The sequence below is a fragment of the Artemia sp. Qi Xiang Cuo genome, chromosome 10 (genome assembly GCF_049724085.1).
Source record: "Artemia sp. Qi Xiang Cuo chromosome 10, ASM4972408v1, whole genome shotgun sequence".
NCBI classification, from domain to species: Eukaryota; Metazoa; Arthropoda; class Branchiopoda; order Anostraca; family Artemiidae; genus Artemia; species Artemia sp. Qi Xiang Cuo.
The window spans coordinates 62,031,289-62,040,248 of NC_142803.1; the positions used below are offsets into that span (position 1 = coordinate 62,031,289).

General features: G+C 35.4%; 1 protein-coding gene across 1 annotated transcript in view; it reads right to left on the minus strand.

The window, feature by feature from the left end:
* LOC148948003 (uncharacterized) overlaps positions 1 to 5,949 on the minus strand; it is an 88,677-nt gene extending 82,728 nt beyond the window's left edge. The window contains exons 1-2 of the mRNA XM_089095642.1: positions 5,711 to 5,949; positions 2,675 to 2,881 (exon numbers count right to left, since the gene is read on the minus strand). The gene's annotated coding sequence lies outside the window, so the exon portion shown is untranslated. The remainder of the gene's footprint in view (positions 1 to 2,674; positions 2,882 to 5,710) is intronic.
* Positions 5,950 to 8,960: the final 3,011 nt, after the last annotated feature.

Below are 8,960 nucleotides of genomic sequence, written 5' to 3' on the forward strand. Positions count from 1 at the left end.
TACTCCTCTGTAATTTAGGGTTGACATCCACTTTGGTTGAAGTATGTGGGCTGATTGAACATGACTATGAACATTAGCCTCCAAGCCTTCTCACTCAGCGGCAAATACTTTTAAGGGTATTAACTCATGTTGCATAATCTTATTATATACCTATCTTTTGGAATCTTCTGAGATACACCATCTTCACTGGTCTGCTGTTAGCATTTTCTTGTCCCATAATATTACAAATTCCTATGTTTGCCTATAATCTCCATGGCCACTTGGCATGCTGAGTCAAGGCATCTGAACTTCAGCCCTGCTTATAAGAATTGAGTAAGAAGCTTATTTTTAGTTTGCAAGTAAACCTAGAAGCCAAAATTTGATTAATTCTGGCATTATATAACTTGATTAATTCTGATCGGTGAACTGAAAGTCAATTTTGTTTCAAGGCAAATTTCACAAACAACAAAATGATCTGAAGTAAGCAGAGAGGAAAGAAAGAAAGGAGGCTGGGATAAAAGTAAAAAAAAAATTCATTTTTTCTGCCTTAGTCAACCAGAAGTCAGTCAAAGAAAAAATATAAATCTACCTTAAAAAAAGTTGAACAGCTAAATATTCTTTAACACAGTCACAACCAGGGTTCCCTTGCACCCATTTATAATAAAAGACAAGTAGGCTAATCACTGAAAAACAAGAAGGGAATAGAAACTTAGCTCAAAAGCTGATATGCATTCAGCTGTATTCTGCAGGAAGTGCATGACCTCAAATTCAACAATGATGTTAATAAGGGCATAAAAGTACCAGAAAAGTGGAAATACAGAGCTAGTAGAAATGGTGGGAGACATTAAAAGTAAGAATTTTAACTGAGGTTTAATGGCTAGGCATAAAACTACCAGTAAGAACATTAAAAGGTACAAACCTAGGACAGGCAACTACTTTTAACCATCATATTGTAGATACTTTCTTTGACAACCTGGAGTAGGTTCTAGTAAATTTGAGACCCAAAAAAACATGGAGGGTAGACAAGTTGGGTCTGACCAGTGTCAACACACCTAGTAAAAATCATTGCCTTGCCAGACCATAAGCCAGTTGAGAAAGCGACATCTGTATAAAGCAGCCAATTGACAATTTTTTTTGCTGGTATTAATGCCATTAGGAACATACCCTCCATGACACTGTGTTGAAACAGTGTCTAAAAATTTTACTCAAATGAGCTCCACTGAGAAGAATCATGACTGACTAAAAAAAAATGCTTCAGGCTGGGTGACAGCCTCTCTTTTTTTTATGTACCATACTTAGCATTTTATCAATCATGTCAAAATCTCAAAAACAGTCACATGTATATCTGGTAAAAGACAACACCATCAGCTAATATGTCACCAAGGTGCTTAATCTGGCTAAATATAATGTCACTGTATTTATATCTGTCCCTCACCAAACTACTCACAAATTGCAGCTTACAGAGAAGACTGTCATGAAGCCATCCAAGGCCTGCTACAAAAGGGAAGGGCCAAGTTTTAAGACTGACCACATACATCAAACACTGTCAATGTATAAAATTACTGAACTGCTAAGAAAAGCATACTTGAAGGCCTTCATTCCTGAATATATTATCAGTGGATTTATGGTAGACCAAATATATGCCAGAAACAGAAATTTGTTCAAGGATTATGAGTTCCTCTTGCTGTATGTCTATGACAGACTGCTAACAAAGTCTAGTGAAGTGAAAAACCCACCAGTGTAGTGTTTATTCCTAGAGCAAGTCCTGCAGGACATTTAGACTTCTTCTTTAACATACATGCTGATACTGAAGCAGAACATGTTCCATCTGCAAATGAGGTTCAATGGTCAGAAGATGATTTGTTCAAACAGATTGCTGATACAAACTCCTTAGAAAAAGTTTCATCACCAAAAATTAATAGGATACAAAATATGAATAAATTAGAAGCACTCACCATCATGTCCACCAGAACTGTTTCTAGAGTTGGTGGTGCCCAGTGAAAAATTTAGTATAGAACCCCACTCCTGGCTCAAACATAAGCAAAACAAACAAAATCAAAGTGAAATATTTGATTTAAGTGGGAAATCCCCCAGCTGTGGCATCTAGGGCAACTGACCCTTATATACCAAAAAGCCCAAGTCCTGGAAAGGAAGAAAGGAAGAGAAGAAAAAAAGGTTGCTTATTGTAAAAAGAGTTGCAAATGAAATGATGATTCCAATTTAGGTGAGACTGCATGCAAAAACTCTCCAGACTACAGTATCTACATTTGAAACAAGCCCCTTACCAGCAACATCCAACTTGACACTGAGAACATCAAGGTTGACAACTACATTCTGGTTGGGCTGAATATCAAAAAAGGGATTGTTCTCTATTATGCCCTTGCCAAAGAATAAGCAACTTAAAAACTTGTGGTACACTTTCTAAAAGGACAGGAATTTGAGACATTCTGCTAACTGATGTGTCAACTAGTGTCTTGAACATAGAAGTAGAAATGAAGCTGGCACCACCAAAAGTCTTAGGTAAAATGTCAAGAATACTGGAATGGCTTAGTTTTGCTGTTGATCAGTGAATTTACAATCTGAAATTAATATATTTTTTTTTGGTTCTTTTTTAACCTTACAGAAACTAATTGTATAAGTTTTTATACTGATCATAGTCTTTAATACATTTTCTTTTTTTTAGCAAAATACATACTTGAGCCTTTTCTGTTTGTTTTGTCAGCTAGTCATACCAATGTGTGGCATTTTTGTCCAATAAGAAAGGCCTGCTTGGAGTATTCCAAATAGTTGTGATGGATGGAGCTGTGATGGAGTATTCCAAATAGTTGCTTTCTAAGAGAATTCTAAATGAGCTATATTTGCTTTGGCATGCTCTGCAGCTTCTTATTGGCTGAATTAATACCTAAAAAACTAAAATTCAAAACCTACTACTTATAGGCCAGTCCTACTTAGCACATTTTATGCATTTGAAAAGCTATCCAACATTTTATATTTATTCTAGGATTTTTCATAAAAAAAAATTACTAATCTTCAAAATGTTTAGCTGTTTCTTTAAATTGAGGTATGTAAACATCTAAAACATAGAAAAATACTAAGATGAACAATGTTGAATCAGATCTCCTGGCTTGAAAATATTGTGGATGAGCAATCATATAAAGCACTTTAGAAGTGACCCAAAATTCCTGCACAGTATATTCTAAGATAAGTATCCCCTTTAATCTGTACATTGCACCCTTTGGGAGGATTCTAACAAACACTGATAAATTGAAAAGCCATGCCACTTTGTTCCATTTTGAAAAATACCTATTGAGATATTCAATTTGGAAATGTAGTTCAAAGTTCATCAACAGTCTTCACATAGTAGATCTTACTATTACTGTTGTCAAACTTATAGAAACACAACCAAAAGAATTCAAAACATGCTTGGAACCAACTTTGTCTACACTAATTACATTGCCATAGTTGTATAGTGCTGTTTTTTCTCTTTTTTTGTATTGCTCTGTCATTATCTTTTTGTATGTCAGTTTTCAATAAATAATAATAATAATAAACACTAGAAAAATTTCATATAATAATTGTTTGTACCATTCCTAAACAAGGATTATGTGTCTGACTGTACTAGGAAGAGGGAAAGCTTGAGTGTAACTGTCATTGTAGCAACCATAATATTTGACAAGAGTGCAGAATAATAGACCTACTACTCTTCTGCTATCACACTGTTTCCATCAAGCAAAAAATTAAGTTGCATTATTGTGAATCAAAATTCTTGGCATATTCTATTCTAGGGACTTTTACTATCTTGGCAAGTAGGAAAGTTAGGCAAATAAAACTTTCAGGGATGAATTCAGAGCCTAAGATATCCCTTGGGAAGATATTGCCCAGCTTTTATGTCTTCCTTTCCTTATTTCTAAGGCTTAGAAGATTGCATACATGACAGTCACTATATTTAGACAAAAAATGGTTTAGGTCTACCTTAATATCAAGTTTTCAATTTCTTTTTCATTAATATTAGTTTTTGAACATGCTTTAAGCAATTAACTTTAAGCAATATTGGGGTTGTTTCCTAAGTTTAAGAAATGGATTTACAGGCCTTTAAAACCTAATAAATTTCAACTGAGCAGAGCTATGAAACCTGAAACACTTTATTTGAACCTTATTTGAGCAGAACATTTATTCTGCAAGGTTTCACAACTATAAGACAAAGTTTATCAAAGGTCATTTGAGGTCAATGCACTGTAAAGAGAGAAGGAGTAAACGCGTGTGTTATTATTTCTTGTTCAATTAATCTAGCTGTGGATGAAAGTAGACATCACTTGATGCCTATTTTATGATCTCAATAATTCAATAATTACTTCTTAAGAAAACTATAACTATATGTGATTATAGTTATAATTATAGTTACGCTATGCTATTATTATATAGTTATGTAAATTATAACTATAAAACTGTTCAAAACTATAATCAAGATATGCATCTTGAACAGTCTTGGAAAGTATAAACAACATTAAATTGAATATTTGATATAGACTATAATGATATTAGTTGTTGAAAGATCCATCAGTTCAATAATTTATTTCATTCTAATTTTGTTATTATTTTCAATGCTGAAAGAACTGGAAAAGGAAATATTTGGGTAAATATCTACCAAATCATATTTTTGAGTTAGGACTAAAGTGAATAGGGCCTACACCATTCAATGCCTTTTTTTATGCTGATTACAAATATAATACGGATTTCTATCGGAAATGAATTTCAGCCCCCCTCCTATATATACCAATTCAGGGTTCGGCTAGGTGTAGCAGATATGGGGGGAGCTGAAATTCATTTCCAATAGAAACCCTTATTATATTTGTAGTCAGCATAAAAAAAGGCATCAAATGGTGTATTCACTTTATTTGAAACTCAATAATATGATTTCGTATATATTGACCAATATTTGTAATATAATTTGTTTTCAGTGAAGCGCCAGTGATGCAGTAGGCTTGTGGTTTTTATTTACAGTTAAGGAAGGGGGCAGTAGGCTATTCAAATTCTTGTTTGTAGTGAAACTATAGGCCTACTTGTCTTGAACAACTTTAGCTAGAATTAATAAACTAAACTGAATATCAAAGTTTAAACTTACCTCTCATTTACATCAGAAATAAAATTACTCTCACCCCCCAAATGTGCAAATATATACCCTGAATTGGTATATATAGGGGTGAGGGCTAAAATTCATTTTGGACAAAAATGATTATTATATTTTTAAAGAGCATAAAAAGGGCATCAAGTGGTATATTCACTTTAGTTGTAACTCCAGTTTTTCTAAGAAATTCACAAATTTCTTAGGACCTATAGGCCTATATTCACAGAATATATACACCCACCCCTCTAACGTGCAAATATATACCTAGAATTGCATCCTCAATCTAAAAAAAACATCCATTTGCATCACAAATGAACTTTATTCCCATATTAGCCATATGTTGGATGTCCCAGGCAAAGTACCCTCTCCCTTCATGAAACCATATACAATCCTAATTAATTTTTTTTTTTTTATGTTGTTCATTCTACTGACTGTTATGTTGCAAAACCAGTTAATCTGGGCAGACCCAGAGATATCCAACTTATCCACATAATTAAGTTGAACATTAGCAAAAACCTTTAGCCTACCCCCTAAACTGTAATTTCACTGGTAAATGGTAAGTATCTTGATTAACAGAGTATTCAGATAGTTAAGAAACAAACTTACCTTTAAAATCAAGAGTTTACATATCTTCAATAGCCTACCTTTGAAAGCCTTTAAAAGAAAGGTTGCCACCAGCAGGGTTGCCACTCAGCAGGTCTTTTGGGGCCACTTTGGGTGGCAGAATAGTGTCAATTTTGTATAAAAAGTGTCACTTTCAAAAAATTTGCCGCTCGCGACGCTTCACGTCGCTCGCACTCATATCATCAAACTTTTCAAATTGAAAATATTGACAAATCCGCTTGGAATCACCCCTGCGTGGTTTCCCGCTTCTTTAAATTCTCCAACATGAAATGTCGGATCTAATGCCATCTATCAACTATAAAAAAGAAACATTGATTTTACATAATTTGTACTGATTCTCGGCTTTGCGCAGCACTTCCACTCCTGTCAACTTTCCAGCCCCCTCCTAAAAACCCACTAAAAAAAAAATGTTGCTTACTGTATAAAATGGGAATTCATCCCGCAGAGTACTTTCTTTTCTTTTTTTTGAGCAGTCTTTGTTCATAGCTTGAAAAAGGAAGGAAAAAAAGAGGAAAAACCTTCAGCTTTTTTCTTTTGAGAAAGCAGAAAAAAGGGACAGCAATACTAATCAACATTGAGAGTTTTTCATCCAGTTTTTTTTTCATAAAATGGACATCTGGATTATTACAGTGCATTCAGGTACTTGAAACTTTTCTTTTCTCCAAAAATGCTGAAGAGAATGCCACGAGCATAGATTGTAGCTATAGATGACCCTATGATAAACACAACTAATTGTGGTTCAGACACTAACTCTTTCAAATAATTCATTTGGCAAAAAATAGTGGAAAAACAGCAAGACAGCTATGTCATCTAATCTGTTTCATAAGATCTGTCTAATAAGACAGCTATATCATCTAATCATCTAATCTCATCACAACCTGAATAGTTACCAAATAAAGCACTTGAATCAGACTTCTTCCATTTCTTTGCACGGGTAATGAGCTTGTCGGGGACATTCCATTGTTCAGCATCCGGCACCTTCCTCTTGACGTGCATGATGTCAGAGATCGTGTCAGGGAGAAGTCGATGCCTAAACGGGGTTTTGACCATTTTTAGGGTTGAAAATTGCCGCTCTGCAGAGGTATTTGGCAAGCTCATCATTACCCACATAAACTTTGGCAAGGCAGTGAAAGCTGGATCTCCAGTTCCATCTTCGATAGATGAAAGACAATTCCAAAATTTCTGGACTGAACCTTTAGCAAAATCAAGCTCATCTTTTAAAAGGGGAAGACGTCTCCATTGCCTGTTCAGCAATTCTACGTTGATACTCTCTTCAAAGCAAGGTTGGAAATGCCGGAATAAAGCTATGATGGAGGGAACCTGGCCTGACATTGCTGTTTTGGGAGACAACCAGTCTAACATTTTAAAAGTGGATCTTCACTGTCAATACGAGTTTTAATTTCACTGCATAAAGCTATGTAGAATGTGAGTCAGTTCTTTTTAATGGAAGTGAGTCACCGGTCATCTAATGTCCCTTTTTTAATGCTGTCCAAAACAAACATTTCTAACTGAGCTCCAAAGTAAATTTCTTTTTCCAAGTTCTTAAAGTTCCTAGGGTTTGTGAAATTAATTGCAAATAGTGATCCTTCAGCAAGAGTGAATCCTTTATCATTGATAAAGTTCTGCGTAATTTCTTTTAATGTTTCCACAACACATTTGAGTAGTCGGTAGACTTTAACTTCAGTGATTTGAAATTCTAAGTTAACCCTGTTGACTGTTGGAAGAACGTAGGCCAAAAAGAAATAATACAGTTTTACAGAGGGGTCTTTCAAAGCTCCATACAATTTGGCGGCTTGCAGATTTCTTCCTTCCTGTGCAGGAATAGTGAAAAACAAAATCAAAGCCCCCCTGTGCTCCAACAAGCGATCAGCTACTGTCTCAAAAGTGAGCCATCTAGTGGTAGAGGGGTAAAGTAAAGCATGCTCTGCAACATTGCAAAATTCTTGAAATTCCTTAAACTCTCTTAGCCGCTTAGCACTGTTGGAGACATAGGTATAGATGTCGTCGCTTAACTTCACAATTTCTGCTGGAAGCTTTTCACAGGCTGCAGAAGAGCATAATGCAAAGCTGTGAAATATACAACCAAAGACTGAGAGCCATGAAACGTCTTTCTTGATTTGAGCAGCAAGTCCAGTATTCTTGCCAAGCATAACGCTTGCATTACCTGACGCAAATCCCACAAGATTCTTCAAAGGAATGTTTCTACCTCTGAATACTTCATAAGTGAGTTTCTTCAAGCCAGCAGCAGAAGCATCAGTAACGACTGGGAGAGCAAGAAAGTCCTCTCTTACTTCAGAAGTACTCATGTCATAATGACGAGCTATCATAACTAGAAACTTTGTGCCTGTTTTATCTGTACTTTCATCAACAATTAATGAAAAATTGCAGGCAAGAAGTTTAAGACTAAGTCGGTCAATAGCATATGGAGCAATTACGTTTTTTAGAATGCAAGTGGTTTTTGTTCTTCCACTTGCAATATGTTTTACAATAGAGAAGTCTGGTAAAAACTTTTTCATAAGACCAGGCATAGAATCCATGGTTGAAATTTCCTTATTGTTTGATACTATCCAAGCAGTCATTAGAATTTCAAGTCTAATTGCCTGTCTTGCAATTATAGCCTTCTCCTTTGCTTCTCCAATAAGCCTCAATTCACCAGCTTCCCCGTCTACTACTGTTACTTGATTTTTTAGTGATTGCATTCTTGTCAGGTGAATTTTGGTAAAAGCATGCTTTTCCAAGTTTGATACACTTCCTGCAAGTATTTTATCACAATACTTACAATATGGTTTGTAACTTTTTGAACTAGGCTTAATCCACTCTCTCAGTTTCGGGTTGAACAACCATTTATCACTATATTTTCGAAGCTTTTTTACACTCTTTCTGTATTTAGAACTAGGCTTATTACTATCATTGGTGTATGAAGGTTCAGCTGCACTTTCATCCATCTCAATATCTCTGAGGACCGAGCCACAAGAACTAAATTCACAGTTTGGTTCAATCAGTTCTTTCTGTTGTTCCCGCCTTCGCTCAAGGTTCCATTCTTTTCCTTCGGCTTCCGAGTCTCTCTCCTCAAATTCACTTTGCTCCAAGTCAGTTTTTTCGCTCTTAGCAGCAAAATATGGGACAGAAGATTGAATGCCCACTTTTGAGAAGAACTTCTGAATGTCCATGGCAGGATTTGTATCTGCAAATAATTAATTTTTAGGGACAGCGACAGTGGCTAATGAAATCT